Source organism: Mirounga angustirostris, unplaced genomic scaffold, assembly GCF_029215605.1.
Source record: "Mirounga angustirostris isolate CCGP_5_RB_7025 unplaced genomic scaffold, mMirAng1.0.hap1 SCAF_12, whole genome shotgun sequence".
Taxonomy (NCBI): Eukaryota; Metazoa; Chordata; class Mammalia; order Carnivora; family Phocidae; genus Mirounga; species Mirounga angustirostris.
Genome location: NW_026991720.1, coordinates 21,342,943 through 21,369,597, shown reverse-complemented (window position 1 = coordinate 21,369,597; position 26,655 = coordinate 21,342,943). Strand labels below are relative to the sequence as shown.

The 26,655-nt window shown below is 39.9% G+C and overlaps 1 protein-coding gene and 2 long non-coding RNA genes across 7 annotated transcripts in view; 1 reads left to right on the top strand and 2 right to left on the bottom strand.

Annotated features, from left to right (window-relative positions):
• Positions 1-6,312, bottom strand: part of LOC123835301 (uncharacterized) — a 32,073-nt gene extending 25,761 nt beyond the window's left edge. For both annotated transcript variants that reach the window (XR_008505226.2, XR_006788711.3), the window contains exons 1-2: positions 6,182-6,312; positions 1,308-5,521 (exon numbers count right to left, since the gene is read on the bottom strand). This is a non-coding gene — a long non-coding RNA (uncharacterized LOC123835301). The remainder of the gene's footprint in view (positions 1-1,307; positions 5,522-6,181) is intronic.
• Positions 1-26,655, top strand: part of MKLN1 (muskelin 1) — a 326,049-nt gene that overhangs the window by 49,637 nt on the left and 249,757 nt on the right. The window lies entirely within an intron of this gene.
• Positions 7,476-26,655, bottom strand: part of LOC123835302 (uncharacterized) — a 96,893-nt gene continuing 77,713 nt past the window's right edge. For 2 of the 3 annotated variants that reach the window (XR_010406375.1, XR_010406374.1), the window contains 3 exons: positions 10,457-10,569; positions 8,200-8,416; positions 7,476-7,595 (listed from right to left, as the gene is read on the bottom strand). This is a non-coding gene — a long non-coding RNA (uncharacterized LOC123835302). The remainder of the gene's footprint in view (positions 7,596-8,199; positions 8,417-10,456; positions 10,570-26,655) is intronic. The other variant, XR_006788713.3, reaches the window with a different exon arrangement.

Here is a 26,655-nt window from a genome sequence, read left to right as displayed (position 1 = left end):
CTGTGTCAAAAAATTCACTGGCCCACATTCATCCTTTTTTCAGCAGAGTTTACTCAATAGTGTTCCCCATTCAGCTATATTGTGCCAGCCAGCGGAAACAGCTAGTTGTTGTCTGAAATGAAGAATAATTGGAAACATGGTTCCTGTTTCTTTTCCTGCAAGTAACAATTCATCCATTTAACATTCTTTTGGTGCTCTTGAATTCTGTGCTAGACAGCGTTGTGCTCACTGGTCAGTTGAGGCCAGTCTGAGAAATGTTAACCTCCTATTCCCACTGCTGACCCTCCCACGGGGAAGTAGTGATGACCATCTGATGGCCTGGCACCTCCACCTAGAGTCAGTGACATGAGGCACCAGCAGCTTTGTGTAGGTAAATGGGCATCACGCTGGAAAATGCTGGGCTGGGAGAGACAGTAGTAATTATAAAAGATAAAATTTCTAGCTATTATGATCCCAACTCTATAGATAAAGAAACGAAACCCAGGAAGGTTAAGTCACTTGCCCAAGGTCACTCTGCCAGCACGCTGTGGAGCAGAGTGTCTGGATGCAGGCGCCTTTCTTCTGTACCCTATATTACAATAGCTCTTGTCCTTTATGGCCAAGTATATGATTGGTTCTGTAAATATTCCATACACCAATAAAATGATTGCATGTTCTCTTTTTGTAAAGTGTAAATTTATTGTTTTTCTCCTCTATACTAATCACATACATAAACCCATATTTTCATGCATGTGTAATAAGCTTGTAAGTTATATTATAGTCTTCTGTATTCTTGCTTGTTTTTGATTTCATATTCTATCAAATTCTGAAAGAGCTGCATTAAAACCTACTACTATGGTTGTTATTTCATCAAATTCCGCATGTCTTTCTAGTGGGTTTTTTTCTCTTCTTTTCTTTTTTTTTTTTTTTTAAGATTTTATTTATTTATTTGAGAGAGAGAGAGAATGAGAGAGAGCACATGAGAGGGGGGAGGGTCAGAGGGAGAAGCAGACTCCCTGCCGAGCAGGGAGCCCGATGCGGGACTCGATCCAGGGACTCCAGGATCATGACCTGAGCCGAAGGCAGTCGCCTAACCAACTGAGCCACCCAGGCGCCCTCTCTTCTTTTCTTTTTTAAAACTCTCTAGTGGTTTTGATTTTTAAAATTTTTATGCTATATTTTTTAGTGCGTAATAGCTGACAATTATTATATTTTCTTCAAGTTTATAGCTGTACCACAGGAAATTGAGCTGACTCCATGTAAAATGATACCAAAATAATAGTGGCTTAAATAAACAGAAATGTATTTTTCTCAAACATAAAAAATACCTGGTGGTAAAAAGTTGAGGGCTGGTATAGAGGCTCCATGGTCATCTGGAATGCAAGCTCCACTTGTCTTCCTGCTCTGATGCCTTTTAGTATCTGGTGTCTGTTCTCCAAGTCATGGTTGCAAAATGGCTTCTGCAGCTCCAGCCATCACATGTATATTCCAGTCATGAAGGTGGAAAAAGAAGGCAGAAAGGAGTAGCTTCCAGCTTAATTAGACATCTGCAGGCCCACCCACTAACTTCTGCTTACAACTTACTGTCTACCCCAGTTGTAAAAGAGGATAGGAAAATTAATTCGTTTTTATCTGTACACATTGCTGTGCCAAATTAAATTGAGGTTTTGTTAGCAAGGGTGAAAAAGGGATGGGCATGGATGGCATAGGCATCTAGCAATCTCTGCCACTGTGCCCTTAATCATTCCATCCTCTTGTTCCTATTTAATGTTTTTGGCCTTGAATTTGATATTAATACTGTCACTCCTGGTTTTGGATTTGTCTGACATATATCTACCCAATCATTTATTTTCAAACTTTCTTTGTCACTTAGTTTGAAGTGAATTTCTTATACATAGCATAATTTTGTCTTTCAAAATAATCTGAAAGTTTGTCTTTTGAAAGGGGAATTCAACTCATTCAATTTTTATGGTAATAGATATATTTATTTTTATTCTTTTTTTTTTATTCCTTACAATGCTTCATTGTTGTTGTTGTTGTTGTTTTCCCTCCCACCCCCCCCGCTCCCCTTTCCTTAGGTTTACTGGCTTGATCTTATTTTAAGAGTTATTTCCCTCCCCTCTGTTAAGTTGAAAGTTTTCACATGAAGTGCTTAGGTCTCTTAAATAATTAAATGTTTTTGTTTTTTGTTTTTTTCTGACTGAATAACCATATCCCTGTATCTCAGAGATTCATTGTGAATATACTAAGGAAGAAATGCAATGTATTTCTTCAAAAGTAGAGGAAGGTCATTGGCACCATGTAATAATTAAGGAAGTTTATTTTCCTCACTCCCTTCAACATCACACGTAGACAGCAATGAACTCAAGCAGAGCTGGAAATGAGCCCTGTTTCAACTGAACACCACTCCTGTGTGTAGCAGTTTCCAGATTCCTTTCAGAGTCTAATTATTGAAGGAAAAAGAAAAGCTATTATCCTGGATTTTGAAAGTCCACATGGGAATGAATTATGATAAGTATTCATCCTTACATTTCTCTAAGTCTTCACTGAATGCAAAGCAAGTTCTCATGAGTGATAAAGCAAACAACAGTGAGTAAGACTGCAGTACATTCTGTGGCTGACTATTCCCTTGGTATTGGTTTTAAAAGAAGTCTTAAAACCTTTTTCCATGGAAGGCTTGAGTTCTACAAAGTTTGTTATAGTTCTGTAAGGAACTTGCATATGAAATTTAGCTTTAGATTACTTGGTGAAATTATTAAGCCTTTCTTGATACTTTTACCTTTTCATGAATACATTACTTCTAAAAGGAGCTTTTTTTCTCTAGTCTGGCTTCAAATTATACCTTCCACTTCATGCCACAGCAGTATACTTGTTCCCAAGAGCAACTGAGGATCTTAAAATTAAGCGAATGGTACAAGTGTTACCATCTAGGTAGGAATTTTGCTGTTTTATCATGGGGCACAATGTAAAAGAAGAAACCAAAGTTTTGCTAAAGCCATATAACTTCTACCCAACTTCATCATTCTAACTTACTTCTTTAGTTTTTAAATATATTTTTTAAAGATTTTATTTATTTATTTGACTGGGAGAGAGAGAACGAGCACAAGTAGTCAGAGCGGTAGGCAGAGGGAGAGGGACAGACTCCCCGCTAAGCAGGGAGCCAGATGCGGGGCTCAATCCCAGGACCCTGGGATCATGACCTGAGCCAAAGGCAGATGCTTAACCGACTGAGCCACCCAGGCACCCCTAACTTACTTCTTTTAAAAAATTATTATTATTTTAGATTCCCTGGGGGTATGATTTGGCTACAAATTGGTATGTATTTTGATGAATCTTACCACAATAATTCCATACAGCAAATTATTTGTACTCTGCAAAATTTTTATATATATCTAATAAATAATATATTCAAGATATATCAAAATAATATATTCAATAATATATACAAGAAATGCTCAGCCTTGAAACATTTGGGTTATAATATTTGTCTTGGGGCTGGCTCTCTCTCTTGTTAGGATCAAGAATGGAGTGACCCCTCATTCTGTCACTCGCTATTATATCATTGGGGCAAAGGGACAAAGACTCAGTTCTGTTGTTGGAAGTGACTCCTTTTCCATTATCACTATTTTCCTGCAACACTTTAGTCAAAAGGAGCAAGGCACAATGTCACAGGTAGAGAAAAATTAATAAAGTAATAAATTTAAAATGTCCCACCTTGTCCTCTCGCTAAGTATTTTCCCTCTAGTATGGACTATGTAAGAAGCTAGACCCACTTCAGCCTCAAGAGAAGTGAGAGAGATACGAGAATGAAAAAGAAGAGTGTCTGACAAAAATACAATTATTTTAGGAAACTATAGATAAATAAACATGTTATGAGATTTGAATTAGCATGTAGTGTGAGTTTAATTTTATTGGCTACTAATATTGATTAAAAATGAGGATTCACAAGATTGGCCCTATGTTGAAGCTGGATGACAGGTCCATAATGATGGACCTGTCATTTATACTATTCTTCTACCTTTGGGTATGTTTGAAACTTTCCGTAATGAGTTTTAAAAAGAAAAGAAATAAGGTTTCCAAAAACTGTTCTGGATCAGTTAATTCTGAAACACAGATTCCTCTTTATATGCCCATAAAAAAGGTATCATAAATATGTTCATTAATGGAGTTCACAATTGGTTTGGATTCAGTATATCAACAAAATTCTTCAACCCTGTGTCTTAATCCTGCAGTGGATACTCTGTGATCGAACCTGGAAAATAATAGACTCATCCAGCTTTCATGAGTTAAGTGAGGAAAAAAAACCCTGTGACTAAATTTTATATCTTACAGAAGTATTTGAGGAATAACCATGTTTGAAAGGAGAGTTTTCTCATGAATTGTATAGAATTCTGGTACTACAGAGAGACTGCTTCTTTGCTAAGAACAAGTAGGAAATAAATATTATAAATAAATGAACCATTCTAAAAGTCTGTTTCATAGTGTCTTCCTTTGTAAAATTTCTCATATAAGGTGCAGCTTCTTCATTTTCTTCTCAGCTGGCCTGGGCTTAGGGCGATGATCTGCCACTCTCATGTATCAAGTAAATGCTAGAATATAGAAATATACATAATCCTTGCCTAGGGTACAGTGTGAGTGGGTAGATGCGACACAAGAAAGGCCGTGGAACTCTAGTGGGGTACAAATGCATTGGTGTCCAGGAGGCCTGTGTGATAGATGTGACCATCGCATGCTTGGTGACTTTTCTGGTTGGTTTGCTTAGATTTCAACCCAACTTTAACAATAGGGTGAAATGCACACTACACGGTATCAGGAAGATGTGGAGTGGCTTTGCCACTCAGATAAAATTAAATGCTGAGAAATAAAACCCCTAAAACTGGATATAGGGAAGAAGGGAAGACAATATTTTATCATTACAAATCAATCAGATTTTTACTAAATGCCTCTTCTGATGATTGCTCACACTTTAAAGCTAGCAAATCTTGGTTTACAAAATACTTTCATATACATTATCTTACCTGATCCTCTCAACGAACCAGTGAGGTAAGTGGAGCACTCTTAAGATGAAGAAATCACATCTCAGAAATGTAAGTGCTTCCTGAAGGTCTTATACCAGCTAGATGGGGCCGGGGGCCCAGAAACCACCCAGATCTCCACACTGTCCTGTGGTCATTCCCTGCTGACCACCCAGTATTATGCTTCTCTAGCCTGTGTTTGGTCCTGTGGGGGATTGAAAAGAAGTAAAGCCATGATCCCTGCCCTCAGCGAGTTTATGATCTAGATGGGAAGATATAAGTTTTACATAAGAAAGCAAGCAGAGAATTATTAAGCATTAAACTGTATGAAATGGGCTATAACTACAATAACATTTGTGTTATTTTAATTGGAAAATAAGGCATGATAACTTCTACCCAAGCACTGAAACATGCATTTGTAGGTGCCCAAGAACACTGGTCAACCGAATGTGTCTCAAGTCTTCCAGCCAGGCAATACATGCTTTCCTGGAGGAGTCCCATGATTGATTCTTGACTGGGAGGAAAGCCTGTAGAGGAGAAAGGAGAAGACAATATCTTTTCATACACTATCCTGTACTTGCGGGTACAATCTTGCACAGCTCCCCAGTGACACATGGTTGCTTGCAAGAGCCAATTCTTAAATTGCTGAATTCTTATTAGCCTCTGTTGAGCCTCCAATGAGAACCGGAAGCTTGTGGTGGAAGCTAGTCCTAGCACATCTTCATTAGATCCTCCAGGCCATCAAAGGAGGCTACGAAGCAAAGTGCCTCTTTGCCTCCTCCTATTTACCTAACTGCAAAGGGAGAAAAGTGGAAGAGTCAAAATTTTTTAAGAAAACTGCCTAGAGATAGAAAAATGGGCACATTTGTTCTACCCTCAGAGGAACCATGCACTTCAAAAGTCTGCGGGGAATCCGTGAGCACTTTTATTTCCTGATGTTCTAATGCTCAAACCTAAAACTTTCCAAACCCATTTTTGTTTTAGAAGCAAAATTCTACTGGAAATATCTGTTCTTTCTTTTTTGGCAGAGTAAACCTGTCCTCAGAGACAGCTGCAGGCCAGTCACTGTCTGTGGCTCCCCCACTGAGTGGCGTATTCCCTGGGAGCCTCCATGGGGACTTCCAAAGCCATCAATGAGTGTCTGGTAGCAAGCCTTTAAAATAATGCACATGGTTATCCAGGCTTACCAGCATTATGGACACTCCCGTGCAGCCTTCTTCAAAGTGCTAATTTGCTTACATGTCCTTTGGAGTAGGCCAGCATGGATGGATCTCCTATACAACCCAGCAGTCACATGGCAGAGCAGTGCTGGAGTTACTCCTCCAGCCTTGATGCCTGCCCACCTGAGAGGAGGAGAGGGCCTGGGAGAAATCAACTTGGAGTGGGAATGCAACCGTAACGTGCTGTGCGCAAATGTGAGGGTACGCTTTGGAGGCACGGTCAATGCTTCCAACAACACTGAGCACTGGAGAGCAAATGTGAACACATGCTGTTTGACTCCAAAGCCCAAGCACAGAATGGCTACCGCTGGACCACCCCTGCCCTCAAAGAGGCAGCCACTGAATTATTTTTTCAGGAGTGGCATGGATTTATGCTGAGTCATTCAGGCTTTCATTTCACCCACTGGTTATGAAAGTGGATTCTAGAACCAGCTCTGTCACATGTGTGACCTTATGGGCACGTTAGTTAAAAACTCTCTGTGCCTTCAATCCCCCACGTTAGGACCTTGCCCGGCACATATTATTCCCTGTATAAGCATCTGCTGTTTTCATACATTCAGTCTTCTAATATTAATGTTAAACCTCTGCTCTGGACACCGCTACATGTTGAGATATAAAAACAAATACGATACAGTATGTGCCTTCAGTGGGCTTACACGCTACATTAGAGCCTCGGGCTTTATTTCTCTTCTGTGCCTAGCACAAAAGAGGTACTCAATCAATGTGTTTGAATGTATGACTGGATTGAGGAAATGGGCAAGGATACTGATAATTTCAGTTACATGACTATATTTAACAGTGCCTGCCACACAGGAACCTGGCACCGTATAAGCATTCTTAGCTATTTTAATTATTAATTTGGTAGAATAAATGCTGAGACTTTGAGCATGGACTAGAGGCTGAGGGCGAGGAGGTGGAGGTGCACTCAGGGAAGTCTTCCAAGAGGCAGTATCATTGAGCTTCGTTTTGATCAGTGAGTGGGTGTTAGCCAGTAAGAGAAGAGGGCTAAGTGTGTTCTAGGCAGCAGGAACATTGTGTGCAGAACTAGAGAGCCGTGAAATAGCACAATACATTCAGGGAGCTCCGAGTGGGCAAGTACGGCCAGAGTCCCATCCTTGTGGCGACATACAGCGTGTGCTTGTTAAATCAGCGTGTGAGATCAGAGGCTGGGAAATGAAACAAAACAAATGCAACATCGTTTGTGTCACCTTGGCCTTTGGCATTGACTACATAACCAGTCCCCGACCCAGTGTCTGGTGAATTTTACGTTGTTCGGTATAGTACTTGCCTTCATGCAAATGCTGTTAGTCTCCACGCAGTACCGTGCTGTGGTCAGCCCCTTCTTGTCTTCTCATTGAGGACGTGAACTGGCTTCATTTATCTGCTTTTCCAAAGTGATTGAGCTGAATTAACAACAGAGTCGATGGGATCATCGTATAGATGAAGTTGTTTTTGCATAGTGACATAGATTCTCTAGATCAAGGGTGAGCAAACTATGGCCTGAGGGCCAAATCCTCGCCACTGCCTGTTTTGTAATTAAGTTTTTTATGGAGCACAGCCATGCCCATTTGCGTACATGTAGTCTACAGCCGCTTTAGCGCTATTTAACAGAGCACAGTGACAGAGGCTGTACCGCCTGCTTGGAGCAAAATATTTACCAGCAGGCTCTTTGCAGAAAACATTTGCCAATCTTGACGTAGGGTCATGTCTTCTAATCGGATGCTAAGGGGAAATCAGCTAATATTTAAGACAGAAGATTGAGTTGGTGTAGAACCAACATGGCAAACAATAGGTTATTAAATTTTTAAAATTCTCTGCCAAGAAGAGAGAGCATTACAAATACGTTAGCCATAAAGAGCTCAATAAATATGTATACGTGAATAAACACAGATTCTGTGATTGGTCTTCAGACTTGACTCTGAGCTCCTGGCAGTGAGGGGGTAAAAAAAAAAAAAAGAAGGGAATTGGACGCCTTTATCCATTACCTATTGCTTCATCACAAACCACTTTAACATGTAGTGGTTTAAAACTGCTACCATGGGGCGCCTGGGTGGCTCAGTCGTTAAGCGTCTGCCTTCGGCTCAGGTCATGATCCCAGGGTCCTGGGATCGAGCCCCGCATCGGGCGTCCTGCTCGGCGGGAGGCCTGCTTCTCCTTCTCCCACTCCCCCTGCTTGTGTTCCCTCTCTCGTTGTCTCTCTCTCTGTCAAATAAATAAATAAAATCTTTTAAAAATAAAAAAATAAAATAAAAAAATAAAACTGCTACCATGTACTATTTCTCATGAGACTGTGAGTTGGTTGAGTGTTTTTGCTAATCCAGGCTGGGCCCGACTGATCTTGGTGGGCTTGCTCATGCATGTGTGGGCAGCTGGTATGTTAGCGCTGGCCTGGCTGGTCTGGGATGGCCTCAGCTAGGCCGGTTCATCTCTACTCCACATGATCTCTCATCCCCCAGCAGGTTAGCATGGGCTTAGGCAAGTATCCGTGGTGGGTTCCAAGAAAGAAAATGGAAGCACACACGTGAAGTTTTATGCTTGCACCTGGCACACTGTTACTTCTGTTGCATTCTAGTGGCCAAAGCAAGTCAAAGCCCAGCCTAAATTCAAGGAGCCGGGGAATAGACTCTAACTCTTGGTGTGAATTGCTGAAAAGTCACGTTGCCAGGGGTAGAGAAACAAGAGGGAGAGAATTGGGGCCATGATTGAAGTCAATCAAACAGCATCTAGATCAGCATTTTTCCAACCAAAATATATATTTTTTTAAAGTCAACTCTGTGGTCTAAAGTGGAAAAGAATAGGCATCATATGTTTATTCAGCCCAACCCACAGGTATGAATCATCAGTGTCTTCAACTAAGAGGACCGATATCTTCTAGTTAATGACAGAAGCAGAGGAGGAGTGGAAAGAAGCCTGTCAGAGGAATGGTACTATCATAGGAGACCCAGACCCATATTAAAATGCCACTTGACAAATTTCACCAGGGAATCAGACTCCATTTTAATGGATTAACAGAATAAGCAAAATCGTTATTAGAGAAGTAACCAATGACTAAACTAAACATTAGCTTTTGAGACTAAAGCCTAAACAGACCTACAATATTCCCGCTGACCATTCCCATTCCAGTCCACTTCTGTTTTGGGTTGGCATTAAAATTGGTCACTGTATTCAAAGACAACATTGCTATCTATGGATACAGGTGTGATAAAAAATACAGGTAGGGAATAAATTTTCTTTTTTAAAACTCACTAGCCATGTGACACTTTTTTTTTATTCCTGGAATATCTTCATTACTACCAAACTTGCTTCAATAAATAATAAGCATAAATAGCAACAGTGGATGTCAGAAATCCTCCTTAACTGTTCTTTTCCTGGTACCATGGGTTGTCAGTAAGAAGAGAGTAACCCTATGTAGCTCTTACTCCTTACAGTCATTCAGAATCCCCTACAAATCGAAACAAACTACTAAAGACAAAATCAAAATTGCCAAAGCACCCAGACAAGCCCCCCAACCTAGATTTAAGAACGCTCTTTCCAGCCTAGAGCCAGACAGGGTGTTTGGCCTTGTTCTCAAGAAGCCAATGGCTTTACACATGGTCTTCCATGGCATTGTCACCATCAGACTTCTGTGTAACGGCCGCAGGACATGGGGAAGAACATAATGGGATTTGAGGAACTATTGGACGCCTGTTGTCTCAGACATCGGGATCAGCTGTGAATGGAAATGCATGTCAATTTCGACAGCATGAAAAGGAACTGGAGTGTTATTACTGAAGAGGTGGAGAGGAGCCCTTCAGGATGCTTGCAGATGACTCGTTTCTGGGAGGGTTGGGGGGAGGTAGAGCTGTCTCGGGAAGAACAAACGAAGCTTCCAAAATGTGGGTTCAGGAAATCAGAAGTTAACCTTGGGCAGATCACACAAAGGTTAAATGATGTATATAAAATAGCTGGCAGAGTACTTAGGAGGGTAGACCTCAATAAATGTTGGTTTCTTCCCTCTCTTTGCATCTCCCACCCACCTTAGGGATCTCTTAAAAAAACAAAAGACCTGTCAGCCAGCTGTCATTAGAAAGATGTCAAATACGATAAGCTGCTGATAGGTGGTAACGATCAACAAAATTCACACTCAGGTGGACGAGCAGGGCACGTCACCTCTCCCGCCCCTCTCCTTATCACAGCTTGGAGGCAGCACAAAGACATTCCTTCCTTCCTGCAGAGGAGGTGTGTGTGTTCTCTCAGACCTACCTTGGCATTCCTTGATGTCTTAGAGAAGCAGATGACCCTGGCTGAGCAAGACAGTCAGCAGAACAGCAGTCCTTGATGCTGCAACTGGAAATTTCCATTCTTTGCTTGCAGCTCTGAAAAAAAAAAAAAATCTAAAGAGCCCAGTAGCTGGGAAATTTCCACGATGGAAAATTTTAACATATTCTTTAGCTCTAAACTATGCAGGTTTACGGAGACTATTTTTTTTCTTTTGGTAATTTCCTTCTTTAACAATAATTTATGAACATGGTAACGCTCCAGCTGTGGGAAGAAGGAGGGCAAGATGACTTGCTGGAGAATGGGTATGGTTGGCTAGTTGTAGGCTGGGCTGTATACACATTTGACCACCCGAACCATAGAAATGCAGATCAGTACAAGACCCACGGGGTGGGAACTCATCCAAAATAGAGATAGTTTGCTCTGGAGCACTGCAGAGAAATCTGTGTAGAGACTGGAAGTGGAAAGTGGATGGATACAACTTTGGAACAGGAGATGGTGAGTTCTATTGCAGCAAAAAAAAAATCTCAGGCAGATTCCTTAGACCACTGCTTCTTAAATGTAAACAAGCATATAAATCACCTGAGAATCTTGTTAAGATGCAGATTATGATTTGGTAGCTCTGGGGTGGGGCCTAAGACTCTATGTTTCTAACAGGCTCCCAGCTGATGCTGATGCTGCCCTTCTGAGGACCACACTGAGTCACCAGACCATAAACAAACCTCATCACTATGAGGTCAGCTTGCCTTCCACAGCAAAACAGAGTCAAAGGGCAGTCAGAGGTGAGCTCCCTTGGGGTCGTTTTCTTAGGTTACAAAGCTAGGGTCTAAGAGTAGAACTGAATGCCTTCTGGAAAGATGCTTCATGCAAGTCTGAATAAAAAGGATCTTTTGAAATGTCAGGATGCATACAGTTACCAGAGGCTGCCTACTTAGCAGGCTGGAGTTGGTGCTTTCTAGAATGCAACGCCTTTCCAGAGAAACCCCTGTAACAAAAAAGGTGGTGAGGATTCCTATGCTGGTCCCATTTCCTCAGTGATTCCCTAGCATTGTGGCATGTGGGGTGAAACACCAGTGGACTAGCTCCAATTATTGAAGGAAGGCTGTTGGTCAGCGTGGTGTAAAGAGGAACAGGAATCTGGGAAATAAATTACTTCCATCTCAGCCAGAATAATTGTTTCACGTTCACTGAAATAAAATAAAAAAGAAATAGGAAAAATTTCCATTTTCTTAACAGCTAGCTCACCTCTGTGCTACCTATTTTACTGAGAGAGAAAAAGAGGGAGATAAAAATCTGTGGCATCTTTATTCCCAGTGTTACCTCCAATTGATCTGTAACATATCTGCTGTGTGTATCTTTAAAGCAACATTTGTCCTATTTTTTGTTTTCCATTCAATTGAGCGTTAAATGTGTTATTACTACATTCCAAATTAAAGTATACAGAGGAACATATGTAAAAAAAGGAGGAGGGAGAGTCCCATCATGAAAATGTGATTTTGAAATCAGTCTAATAAGCATGGAGTGAATTTGATAATATAAGTATTAAAATATATATTAAAAGTAAGTAACTATTCTAGTACCCTAGCATCTACATAATATTTAGAAATTCTAAATGGCTTACATTTAGATTATTTAGGAATTTGGACTTCTAGAAATTGGTTGACATCTTCTCTTTCAAATATCTTCACTGTGGAGGGCAACTGGGTGGCTCAGTCGTTAAGTGACTGCCTTCGGCTCAGGTCATGATCCCAGGGTCCTGGGTCGAGCCCCGCATCGGGCTCCCTGCTCAGCGGGAAGTCTGCTTCTCCCTCTCCCACTCCCCCTGCTTGTGTTCCCTCTCTTGCTGTGTCTCTGTCTGTCAAATAAATAAAATCTTTAAAAAAAAAAAAACCTTCACTGTGGAGTTAAGACATGATTCAGCATTGAAATAAACTTCCTGATTCCTTAAACACAAGAGATCAGTTTGGGTTTTTTTCCCCTATAGGTCTCAATGAGTAGCTATTCACCTAAGAACCATCTTACAACCCATAGCCAATCAAATAGAATTTGATTGATTGACTTAGAGTCACATCTATTTAGTAATAAACATAATTATAATAAAATTAAGCATAATTGAGTGCTTTCAACAGGTGAGGCATTTCATCTTTACAACAAGCTTATAAGATAGGTACCATTATTTTTTTTTTTTAAAGATTTTATTTATTTGACAGAGAGAGACACAGCGAGAGAGGGAACACAAGCAGGGGGAGTGGGAGAGGGAGAAGCAGGCTTCCCGCGGAGCAGGGAGCCTGATGTGGGGCTTGATCCCAGGACCCTGGATCATGACCTGAGCCGAAGGCAGACGCTTAATGACTGAGCCACCCAGGCACACCGATAGGCACCATTATTATAAAGATGAGAAACTGGGATATAGTGAGCTTAAATGAACTGCCTGGGATCCATATATTATGGCCAAGCAGGGAAAAACCTCCTTTGGCCAGCCCCACTTACACTAGTGCTTTCTCCAAATATCACAGCTACATCTCAGCTTCATTCCCCTTATCACAGACAGATGGATAGACACTCCTTCTCGAGTTTAACAACTTCACAGAGCTTGATTCAAATACTGAATGTGTTGTTAGTTGCTTACAGCTGCTATTTCTCTAACCGCACAGTAAGTCCAGGCAAACTCTTTTGAAGAGCTCATTAAAACTGCTAAAATAAAGTCTTAGAAGCAGGTGCATTCATTAGCTGAAATGCAGACGATTATGTTAATATCGCATTCAGGTGACAAATTTAAAGCCATCAAAATCATGGAGGATAAAAGGATTTTCAAAGCTAAAGTTAACTTCTTCCTCTGTAGGGCTCTTCGCTCTGTTAAGCATGGGACTGCCTTTGCCCTTTGCCGCGGCCAACATGGGGACCTCCAGTGTTACCTCACAAAAATAAAGGCATGTTTGCAGTATCGTATTTCCTTTACAATTTCTTGGGTCTCTATTCAGGAAAAGAAAGGTAAGGAATTGCCTACAACCCTAGTGTTATTTTCTAACTAGGAATCTTGGCACCTCATTTATAATCTATCGTCAGTAAGGCCCAAGGGTAGAGACACATTAAAGAAGATGGTTAAAAATACGTAGACATTGATTCCAGGCTTAGATCAGATGGACCAACAGCTCTTCCACTTTGCCTTCTCTTTTTTCCTCAAAGAGCACTGAGCATGAAATACATATGTGATGATACGTATGTATTTAGGAGGTGGTACATGGTAAACGATAGTTACTCCAGGATGATTTTTATTTTGTGTATTTTTATATTCTCAAATTTTCTACAATGAATATGTATTATTGTATAAAGTTAAAAATAGTTTTTAAAAATCGTTTTAAAAAAATATGAAGCAATTCAACACATTCAGTTGTTTCGCCTATAAAATTGGGTTACTATTTAATCACCCAGTATAAGGGAGCTGGATGAGATGTTTCCCCAAAGTTCTTTCTTCTCAAATCTAGGATGTCTGTGGAAACATTGATCCTTCCTTTCAGAAGAAAATATAAGGAAATATGGGCTAGGTATCCAGCCACTTATTAAAAAGAATTATAAACATGCTTAAAGATTTTTACATCATTCCTCACCACCTCAATCAAGTGGGCATACATCAAAGTGAATTCATCTGCCACTTGAATAGGGAAAGACTGAGCAACGTTTTAAGGACTGATTAACTTTATTTTTAATTTTCTTAGCTATATATTCTGGGAAGCCTTCGTAAGCTAATAGTTGACACAATGGTTTTTTTTTTTAATGGTGTACTACAATAACTGTATTACTGATTGTAAAATATAAAAAATGAAGTTGCTATAGATCTGACCCCATCTACTGATAGAACATGTTAACCTAATGTGTGATAGAACATGTTAACATAATGTGTGTGTGTGTGTGTGTGTGTTCGGCTAAATAGTTTGAAATTAACAAACCGAAACCTGCTGGTACAATGTAATAGCCCTATTTTTGCCTTCTGTCCTCTTCAACTCTTCTTCTATCTATCCCTTGTACTTTCTTTTTTTCCTACACAAATCAAAAGACCATTGACCCCATTTTAAATGAAAAGCAATATAGAAAACAGAAAGATCTCCTTGGGATGGGGATGAGTAAGCACCACATGCAGTACTTCTGCATACAGGAATGCATACATGCTCCTTTCGTGGTCAAGAATGGCTTAGCAGATGCCCTGCTCCAACTTGCCGTAAGTCTCATTGCTTGGAACCTAGAGTATGGGCAATTCCTTCCACTGCTGGACAGTTCCAGCTCTCCTAGGAATACTCTCCCACCCACTCCATTTCCTCACAGAAGCTGCGGGTTCAAGGCAAAGTGAGGAAGGTAGCCAGAAAACACACCTATCCTTCTGATACGGAGCATCACCACCATAAGATTAGAAGGTAAACTTCAGAGCACAGAATTTAAAGATAAAGGGGACTTGAGAGGTCACATTAGTCAAGTTTCCTTTTAATGTCTTTTTTTTTTTCTTTAAGATTTTATTTATTTGACAGAGAGAGACACAGCGAGAGAGGGAACACAGCAGGGGGAGTGGGAGAGGGAGAAGCAGGCTTCCTGCTGAGCAGGGAGCCCAATGCAGGACTCGATCCCAGGAACCCGGGATCATGACCTGAGCCAAAGGCAGACACCTGACAACTGAGCCACCTGGGCGCCCCTTTTAACATCTTTTCTAAAGCATACCTGATAGTCATCCAGTTTGACCTTGAAATTTTCCAATGATGAAAAATGTCCTACTTTTTTACACTTATATACTGATAGATGGGTAGATAGAGCACAAACAGCATTACACCACAACGCAAAAAAAAAAAAAAAAGTTATTCCTAATCGGTTACCCTTTAAAAAAATCAACTATTTTTGAATTTCTGTTACTGATCCAGGACCCCCCCAGTCTCAAATAAATATAACCCTTTAGAATCCACAAGAAATGTGAAGAGGCTAAACCATTTGGTTTAAAGACATTTTGGAATTTTTATTAGACCATGGTGTCCATCACACCGTGGAAAGGAAAATTGTATAAAGAATTTGTAAGCCTTGATTCCACAGTATTTCCCAAGTCTCTCCCGAATCCATCCCCCTTTGTCACTCTGATACCTATACAACAAAGGGAAATTTCTGAGATTATTTTATCCAGGGATCTTTCCAACTCTTACAAATACCATCTCCACTGAGCAGTGTGTTCCCAAGTTACCTAAATTATACATATGGCAGTATTCCTTTCAAAGGAAATTGAAGAGTTTAGCAGTATTATGAAACAACTAGATGTGACAACACAAAGAACAAAAATAACAAAAGAAAAATCTCTCCAAGATAGTGTGCCCTGTGCAGTTCAATATCCTGCCTTTTCACGTTGGCTCTATGGGAGATTCTTTCAAGATGAGTTTAAAATGAAAGTGGTATTTACCCAAAGAATTCAAAGGGATACATGCCCTCCCCACCCCCTGTTTATAGCAGCATTATTTACAATAGCCAAGATATGGAAGCAGTCCAGCGTCCATCGATTGATGAATGGATAAAGAAGATGTGGCACATATATATACACATATACATACAATGGAATATTACTCAGCCATAAAAAGAATGAAATCTTGCCATTTGTAACAACGTGGATGGAGTTAGAGGGTATTATGCTAAGTGAAATAAGTCAGAGAAAGAAAAATACATGATTTCATTCATGTGTGGAATTTAAGAAACAGAACAAATGAGCAAAGCGAAAGGGGAGAGAGACAGAGAGAGAGAAAGAGAGAGAGGGCGAGAAATCAAGAAACAGACTCTTAACTATAGAGAACAAACTGAAGTTTACCAGAAGGGAGTTGAGTGAGGGTATGGGTGAAATAGATGCTGGGGATTAAGGAAGGCACTTGTCATGATGAGCACCAGGTGATGAATGGATCTGTTGAATCACTACATTGTGCACCTGAAACTAATATAACACTATATGTTAACCAGCTGAAATTAAAATAAAAACTTTGAAAATAAATTAATTAAAATTTGGTCCTAAAAAATGAAAGTGGTATTGAGTTTGGGGAAACAAATGCAGAAAATCAATTAGCTAATAGGATAGAAGACTGTGAACTACAATTTTGGCTAAATAAATAGAATAGAGAGACTTAAAAAATGATTATTTTTATTTTAATCAATTGTAAAAAAAAAACTATTGAAAAAAATTCAAACAACACAAAAGAATGTAAGGAAGAAAACAAAAAATACCCTCCCCACATTTCTTGCAGATCCTAATGGGTTATATTTACTTGAGACTAGGGTATCCTGGATCAGTAACAGAAATTAAAAAATAGTTGATTTTTTAAAGGGTAACAGATTAGGAATAACTCTTTTTTTTTTTTTTAACATTGTGGTGTAATGCTGTTCGTGTTCTATCTACCCATCAATCACCCATCCACCACCTAAAAATAACCATCACAGATTTTATGGGAATACCATTCCAGACATGGAAATAAGAGATATATTAGAATTTTAAAGCGATTTGCCCTCAGGCAATGAAGGGTGGTCTTATTGATGATGGTCTAAAGAGATCCCAAACTTAACTTTTTATAATAATGAAAAGTGATAAAAAGGAAGTGAAAGGAAGGAAGAATCCTCAGTCCATAGGCAATTGTAAGAAGATGAGTTCAATTGAAATTAGCAGATATTTTTGTCTACATATCCATGATCTGACTCTTGATTCAGCTGCATCAAAATATATTACAATAAGATACATTTCCATAATGTTTTCCAGTTTACAAATCAGCTTTCTACTGAGTCTCATGGCCATATAAAATATGCAGGGTTGATATTTAGCTGGCACATAGTAGTTTGAACATTCCAGTTGTTTATGGCCAACTGTCCAACTGCCTAATTGGACATCTATTTTGAATGGCCAGTGCCGATGCTATGTCAGTTATTATATGTCACATCAAGATCTATTTTCACTGGTGATGCCTCTTTTTCTGAGCATACTAAATATTCCCGAGCCAAAATTTATTCTTTTAATTTTCTAGCATTTTATGTTTTTAAAAAATGTGTCACTTTTAATCTTATTCATCCATTAGTAAACTTACCCCCATAAGATTCCTTCTCTTGCAGAGGTGAAATAATTTTTATTTAATTGTGTCTTCATGCAAAGTAGAGTTAACTTTCCCCTCCTCCACTTCTAAACATACCTCATTAAAGTCACTTTCGGAGAGTGCCTGGGTGGCTCAGTTGGTTAAGCGACTGCCTTCGGCTCAGGTCAAGATCCTGGAGTCCCGGGATCGAGTCCCGCATCGGGCTCCCTGCTCAGCGGGGGGTCTGCTTCTCCCTCTGACCCTCCTCCCTCTCGTGCTCTCTCTCATTCTCTCTCTCAAATAAATAAATAAAATCTTAAAAAAAAAAAAAATAAAGTCACTTTCGGAAAAAGACTTAACAGGGAATTTTCAAACTTGAAGGAAATTTTGCTCCTCTTACGTTGCAAAAATCGGAGACATAGTGGTCTCCATTATCTGTGTTAAACTCAGGGAACATTGATACTTGATTATCCAAAATGGCAGATTATCCCAGTTATTTCTATTTAAAATTTTAATGGTAGCTCTCTCTCCTACTTACATTTGACTAATGTTAATACAAAATTAGATGCCATTTCCTGACTTACTCACCAATTTACATTGAGAAGATACAGGTTGAATAGGTGGAAGAAGAAAGCCAATATTTCCTTGGTAACCCACATAATCACAATTGAAGGTAACTGCTTAATCAAAAGTACAGATTTTCCATGCAGTAACAGCTCTGTTTATCTTATAAACACTAGAATATTAGACCACCTGATCATTTTTCTGGGGGAAAAAAAAGTGTAAACAAATTTACAAAATAAAATCTTATTTTTCTGTGGACATATTCTAATTTAAAGATACAGTTTCATTTTACTTGATCCTTAATTGAGAGTGTCACTTAACCATCCCCTTATTGTTGGTGTTGTATGCATATCAAGCAACAGTTGCAAACCCATGCCTCCACTACTTATTCTTACTTTTATTGTGTATAAACAGCAGAACCCACATTCTATGTAAAGAAGTTAAGGCCACACTTCAAAATACTTCTTCCATACTCTGGTTTCTCTTTAGATCATATAAATCTTTTATTTTTCACAAAAATACTTCTTCCTCCTTCCCTAAATTCATTAAGTAGCTACCTCAGTTATTTGATGTTTGAAATGTCACACTTCCTTAACATTCACTAATTAGGCACATTAGAGAAAGGACCGATTTCAATTAGTGACAATTTTGAATGCGGTAATATTATCAAAAATTCATAGTTTGATCCCTTTATGGTACAATATGCCACTCAAGCAGTCTATAGTGAAGTATTTCCAAGAAGAAAGGCTACTGCCAAGACTGCTTTAAAGATAAGATTCTTCAATATCGTGCACCCTCAGCTTTAAGCAAATGAGTGTGGCAAGGTTATCTAAATATGTTCAGTTCACATTCACTGAGCAGTTACTATATGCTCGGCATCACATTAGAAAATTTTTGTCCTCTTGAGTTAACAATTCACTCTAAATCACTCATTTTCCTAGTGACGCTTTTTTTTTTAAAGATTTTTATTTATTTATTTGACAGAGAGAGAGATAGCGAGAGCAGGAACACAAGCAGGGAGAGTGGGAGAGCGAGAAGCAGGCTTCCTGCAGAGCAGGGAGCCCGATGTGGGACTCGATCCCAGGACCCCGGGATCATGACCTGAGCCGAAGGCAGACGCTTAACGACTGAGCCACCCAGGCGCCCCTCCTAGTGACACTTTATCTCATGCTTTGTTTAATACCTGTCTAAATGTACTCATTTATTCAAAAGATTTCTAACAGTTATAATGGTTTAGGCACAGGTACAAATTCAAAATGACTGGTTTGAAGGTCATTTACCATGCGCACCAACACCAACCAATCCATCAGTCAACCAACAAGCCCTTTGTTCTAGGTACTGTCGCTAATTAAGGGTTTCTCAACCTTGGCACTAATGATATTTCAGACCAGGTAATTCTTTGTTGTGGGAGGCTGCCCTGTGCACTGTAGAATGTCGAGAAGGCGTCCTTCGCTTCTTTCCATTAGATGCCAGTAGCACCCCCTCTTCCAGTTCTGATCATCAGAAAGGTCTCCAGATATTGCCAAATCTCCCTGAGGTGGGCTGGTGGAGGCAAAATTGCCCCTGTCTGAGAACCATTGAGAGTATGCACAACACACCTTCTTTACTAGAGTATAAAGACTTTGAAGGCAGAGACCCAACCTGATTCATCACCATATCAACCCCTCCCCACCAGCTAAATTTAGTTTCTGGCACAGGAATGCTTCTGGATGAATGTTCTGGAAAGAACAAGATATCTCTCGAGGAAGCACCTACAATGTTGTCAGCCCTGCACAGAGCATCTTGTAAACCGGAAGATGAGTCAGGGAACCAGAGTAAATTCTAACAGATTTTTACGATTTGAATAATGACTCCCTATTCGGGTCGTATATCCACTTGGCCAAAGGCCTACATTTGTATAGGGCTTTAATGTGTCTGAAACATATTTCACATAATGGCATTTGATCTAGGTACGGGGATAGTCACTTTGGCCACCTCGCTTTATAATTTAAACTCCCAAATCCCAGAGCCACGTTCTCAGGCAGGAGTAGGAGGCATTTTGATTTCAGTGGCATTGTCTTTGGTTATTAAAAGGAACTCTTAAGGTTGGTTTAATAGAGTTAAATTTAAAGTTCAGGATTCTCTTTTGCCATGTTAGAAGTAGAACATCCAAAAGTCTCTCCAGTGATCTAAGTGATTCTGGTTTACCCAGATTCCTGGAAATTGCCAGAGGGCTTTAAGGGAGGAGGGAAATAAAGAGTGAGGAAATTTTCCCTGTGGGCAATTGGGGAAAACAAAAATATTTTTGTGCTGTGGAGACTTCTCAGGAAAGGGGGGTTGGCCAGCAGACGCATCTGTGCAAGGGGAATTTCCACATTTGGGAAAACATGGTCATAATTAATGACTTAGGAAGGACAAGAAAATGGATCATGTTGGGAAAATATGATTTTCAATGGCCAAGTTATTGTCAACTGATTGGGCCAGAAAATTGGATTGTTTTAGAAAGAGATTTTTATTTGTGAATATTTGCTTACAGGTCCTTCCTTCTGTGGATCGATTACGTACCCTGCCCTTGTCTGAGGAACAGGCCTTCGATAGCCAGACCCACTCTCTCTTTCCCCTCCTCCCCTAAGGGAGTGTTTGCACTAGACTTCTGGCCTGGACATTGGGTCTTTTGCTTTGAACACGATGCTCTGGACCAGCCAGCGGGTCTATTAGCATCCATTAGAATAGCGATGATTATCCAGGATTCTTGGACAAGGGCGGAAGGATGACATTGCTTGATCCTAATGTGGCCATCGTTTACTGAGGACTCCATGTCCTAGGCCCTGTGCTGAGAACATTGAAAAACTATCCTTACTTAGACACGGGGAAACTGAGGCTCAGGGAATTTAAGTAATTTGCCTACAGTCATATAGCTTTTAACTACCAAGCTATACCTCTTATCCTGTATATAAAGTCTACTCCCTAAATTGGAATGTTCTCACCTTGTATACAACCTCTCACTTACTTTCCTTCCTGCCTCCTATCTTGCCCAGATCACTCTGTTTAAACTACATCTGGTCTTGGGGTTGTGCTCAACAGAGAACTCCATGGTTACCCATCGTTCTGAAGAGGAGAAATCTGGGTTAGCAGGCTCAGCACCATTCACATCTCTGTTTACCTAGGGAATGATTATGTAGTCAGAATGTTCTTGCCCCATTTTTTGGTCTTCTCCTATCTCAGTGATCCATTTTATTAAAACAGGTACAATCATCTTATGCTTCTTCTCTCATAATTTTCTCAATGTCAGAATGCAGCTTGATGAATTTCAACAAATCTGCCAAGGTAAAGGTCAAGTTTTTCAGAGAGGGAAATATAGCTAAGAAAAAAAAAAATCCCTCTCTTTGACCTGTAGATGTGGTATCCAGTAAAATATCTATAAAATGCCGACATTGTTCTGTGAAATGAAGAAACTGCAGATTAAATCATGGCTCCCTGAAGCAACAGTTCCACACTCTAAACTCATTGGAGATGGCTTCTAAAGTTAGCCTTGTCCTGCCATTGCAACGAATATGAGAAAACAGACCTAACTAGGATTAAGTCTAATTATCCTGGATTGAACCTCAATGCATGTTATAATTAATTAAAAAATCATAGCATCTTGAAAATAATTTAACATATTTCTTTTCTGATTGAACTTAAATCATATTAATTAAATCTTACTAATATTTGTTTTCTAAGCGGTTCTAGGACATAGCCAGACATTATTACCTTTATTTAGAGATGTGAAAACCAAAGGGATGTATTAGTTTTCTCCTGCTATGCTGCAAATTACCACTAACTTAGGGGGTTAGAACTACATCTCATTTATTAGCTCACACTTCTGTAGTTCAGAGGTCTGGGTAGGTTTGGCTGGGTTCTCTGCGTAGGATGCCACAAGGCAGAAATCAAGGTATTAGTCAGGCTAGACTCTTATCTGGAGGCTCTGGGGAAGAATCTGCTTCCAAGCTCATTCAGACTGCTGGCAGAACCCAGTTCCTTGTGACTAGAGCTCCGAAGTGCCTCTTCTCTTTCTGGCTGTCAGCCAGGAACCATTCTCTGTTCCTAGAGGCCACACACATTCCTTCTCACGTGGTCTTCTCTATCTTCAAAGCCAGCAATCACCCTCAAACCTGTCTCACATTCAGAATCTCTTTGACTTCCTCTTCTGCTACCAACTGAGGAATCTATTCTTTTAAAGGGCTCACCTGATTGACCCAGGCCCATCTGGATAATCCCTGTATCTTAAAGTAAACTGATTTAATTGCATCTGCAAAATCCCTTCACCACAGTATCTAGATTAGTGACTGAAGCAGTACCCAGATTAGTATTTGACTGAAGTTCAGGAGATAGGCTTCTTGGGGAGCTATCTTTAGAATCCTGATAACCGTAAGGAAATAGAACTACCCAGTTAACCTGAGCTATGATCCGGAAATAGACTCCCAACAGTATTGAATCAAATAATTTAATTATTTATTTTATTCTTGGTTTTGTTGTTGTTGTTGTTGTTTTTAAAGAAATATTTGTGTATGGTTTATTTTTTAATATATGTATTTTGGGGGTGCCCATCCGCACATTTTTTTACGGAAGCGTGATCAGTAATGTTGCCAAGGCTATTTTGGGACCTGTTATGTTTCAGGGGCCTGTGAATGTTCAAGAGATAAGGTGTAGGTGGGAAGCTAGACATGGGTGCGAGGGGGTGGGGGCGATGGCAGGTGAAGACAGGCGAGAGGCTGAGATTGTGTTAAGTCGGAGGAACAGTTTATTCTTGTTTATAATATATTCACGGAAGACCTTTGAGGGTAGGAATCCTTTTGCTATTTTCTATTGGTAAGTCCAGGGATTCTCTGCATGTAATTTACGAGCAGTATTTGGGGATGTTTCTAAACATAAGGGCATTTTTGGAGTATGCTGGGTCACCATCACCAGAATGCTGTGTCTCCAGTGTGGAAATGAACTTCTCAAAGCTTCTGTTGCACAATTTCAATGTGCCAATGCCTGCCAGATGCACAGGATGTCTGGGATGCAGGCTAGCCCGTGGGCCCAGCGAGCTGCTGATCCAGAAGCCTGGGCCTTCAGAGGGTCACCTCAGGATTAAGAAGGTGTGGGAAGGACTTAAAGGCTCATGGAGACAGATGAATGAAGGCTGCATATTCTCCAATTTTAACATTTTACCTGAAGGACAACCTGATGAAAAAGTCTGGTTTTCTGGTGAAGGGAGTGCAAATGGTTTTAGCCTTTAGGAAGAACACACACAGAAATGTGAAAACCTCACAAAAAGGCAGAAAATTTCAGATGCTAAGTATTTCTCTCTTCTTCCAAGGACATTGGTTTTCCCCTTCTTGAAATCCTGGCCAAAAAAAAAAAAAAAAAAATGGAGGAAAGGAGGACATTGCCCAAAAGTTTCTTTTAAATTGTCCCAGAACTTCAGAAAATGGTGAGAAAATGTAGTCATATCATGAGGGCCAAAGGAGAGAAGTCAGTAGAGAAGACAGTCAATAATTGCACTGATAGAGCACGAAGACTAAGTGTGTGTGTGGCGTGTTTAGATTTGGAAAGTAGGACACAGGAGGAAAGAGGCTGTGTGGAAGAAATTAGTATTGCTTATTAATTGTGATGTCTTTAAAACATAACACATTTTATATCCTTTAACAAAGTTATTTTGTTCTATGAAGGACAACTCTAAGGATGCTGATAATAGGTTACAGATGTTCTTTTATTGCTAAAGTTTCTGCTTAAGAAAAATCTTTCCTCTCATGTACTCATTCCCTCAGAAATCTTTGAGGAGAACCTGCCACGTGCCTTGATCTAGGTGCTAGGAATACAGCAGTGAACACAAGGCACGAGGTCTCTGTTGTCAAGGAGCTTCTATTCTAGTGTGGAGGAGTTGGAAAATAAATAGTTACATTTCATAACATGATACCTAAAGAGGTAAACACGATAATGTTACACAGTGATAGATGCAACACAGAGAAATAAAATGAAGTGTTGAATGACCAACCAGGTTGCCATTTTAGATTGGGTGGCCAGCGAGGAGCTCTCTGAAGAGAGGACATCTGAACAGTGATCTAAATGACAAAGAGGAGCTGGTCATGAAAAGATCAGAATGCACGGCACTTTAGGTGGAGAAAAGAGGCGGTTTGAAGGTCCCCAAGATGGTAACAAGGTAGAGTCTGAGGAAGAGAAAGAAGCCTGCATGACTGGAAGTCTGGGGCAAACAGAAAAGTGGAACAGGATAAAGTTGGACAGGTGGACAGAACCTAGATCTTTTAGGCATGGAAGGTCATAGTAAGGAATTTGGATTTTAGGTGAGATGGGAAGCCAATGAGAGGTTTTAAGCAAGAAAGTGATTTTTTTCTGTTTCTTTAAGAGGCAATTGCAGTAATTCAGGTAAACAATGGTGACTTGAATGAGGATAGCAATAGCAAAGACAGGGAGAATAGAGTGGATTAGGGGTATACATGGGAAGTAGAGTCAACAGAACTTTCTGGTGGTTGATTATAGCAGACATAAGAGAAAGAAAGAGACTAAAGTTCTCTCCTCTACTGGGCACTGGGCAGATGGTGATGCTCTTTAGTGAAACAGGTAGGCTGGGAATAAGAAATATGGCAGACTGTGTCAATTCCCTTTCCAACAGCTGTTCTCTTCCTCCTTGCTAACAGAGGCCTGACTTGGTTGAGGGCGACAGTATATCCAGCTCCAAGTGACGAATCATGACTGGTATAATTCAATCATAATCATCCCATTCTCTTTTGCTCCTTTGCAGCCAGGAGTGACTCATTTCTGGCTAATGAGACCTAAGTGAAAGCCTTCTGGGGATAGATATGGCTATCTTGAGCACTATCACAATGCCTGGAGTCACAGCAGCCATCTTGTGACTACAAAACAAAAGTCATGATGATTAAAAGCCAACATGTTAAGGATGGGACATAGAAAAAAAGAGGAATACTATCAATGGGTCCTTGATGGTATAGTTGAGCAGCTGAACCAACACCAGAAATAATCTACTGCCAGACATCTTGTTTATGAGAAGAGGAAAACTCTATTTAAGCCTCTTGGTGTTGTTTAATACAAGAAGGTTAAGGGAATGAATCAAGAGTTCTCTTTTGGTCATGTTCAGTTTGAGATGACTATTAGATATCCATGTGGAAGTGAAAATCTAAATTCTTCACTTCCACAATGGAAAAAACACTTCTAGACATTTTTTTTTATCTTTTCATATTACTATGATACAAGAAAATGTGAAAAAAAGTATAAAAGTGAATGAAGGTGCAATGACGACAAGTGAATGAAGGTGCAATGGCCCAAATCAGAAGCTATCAGTATATAAATAAAACCAACTCCCCTAGTATTGGTAGGTTAGCAAGGTTGAAGTTGTTAAAACAGGAAGGCTGGGGCAATGAAGGAAGCTTAGTCTGAAGTCCAGTTAGGTCCCTGCATTTCCAAGTACTTTCTATCACCTTGGGAGGGAAACATCCTAGACTAGAGAACTATTTCTATTAAGATAGCTTCTTACCTATATATCACAGTGTTTGTGTATTGCTTTATTTCCTCTTCTGACATATAACAAATAACCTAATGAAAATCCCCCCACTAACTTACCCAGGGAACCTAAAGTAGGCCAAATTGAGCTCTTAGCACAGTTTCTGGTTGCTGATAAAAATCAGCATCTACAAACGCAATTGCACCTATTTCCATTAGAGCTATCACCCAAAACTAGATCACCACTTTTGTAGATTAAAAGTTTGCCAACCCACATATTTTTTCCTTAAACACTTCATCATGTGCTGGATGGTTTAGACTCCATCTATAGAAAGAACAGTGAATTTCTTTTGCCAGTGGCCCATCAGAAACAGCTATTGATTTTGTGTGTGTGGACAAGTAACTGAGTCTGCAAAATTGACTTCTCGGGGTAAAAATCTTGTATTCTGCCCATACTGTGAAGCCCATGTTCTCCTGAGGTTAATTGGCTCATCATATTCTGTATTCATGTTCCCTGGTTTGTCACTCTGCTCGGGATTTTTGTCTCTACACCTTGCACTTTGTTTTTCCATAATTTATTACAACCAACATTTTTCTAACAGTTTTGGATCTGCATTAATTTTTAAGTCCCTGGAGGAACATTACGTTCCCAAACATTATGTTCTGCACTCTCATGCTCATACCACGTCGTGCAGTGCCAGACACCTCCTGGGATCTCAAAAAAAAAAAAACAAAAAAACTGTTGTTTCTTTTTAAAAGATAGGCGATTACTATGGGATGCCCATAAAATATCTTTCTCAGTTGAGTTACTCTCACTGTTTATATATCCCCAGTGGCTTAGGTAAAAAATATTGGTTAATAGAAAGAACCTAAGTCCTTTGGAAAGCTTTGTTAGTCTCTCTTCATCACTGTAAAAGCAGAGATGAATATCGAATGGTCTTACAGAAGCGTTGGGGAAAAAATGATGAAAAGCGTTAGGAATGAGAAAGCTTTTCATTAAAAATATGAAATGTTAGGGAGATGATAGTGTCATTCCTACCAAGCAGGCTTCAGCTCAAGTGGCGCTCACTC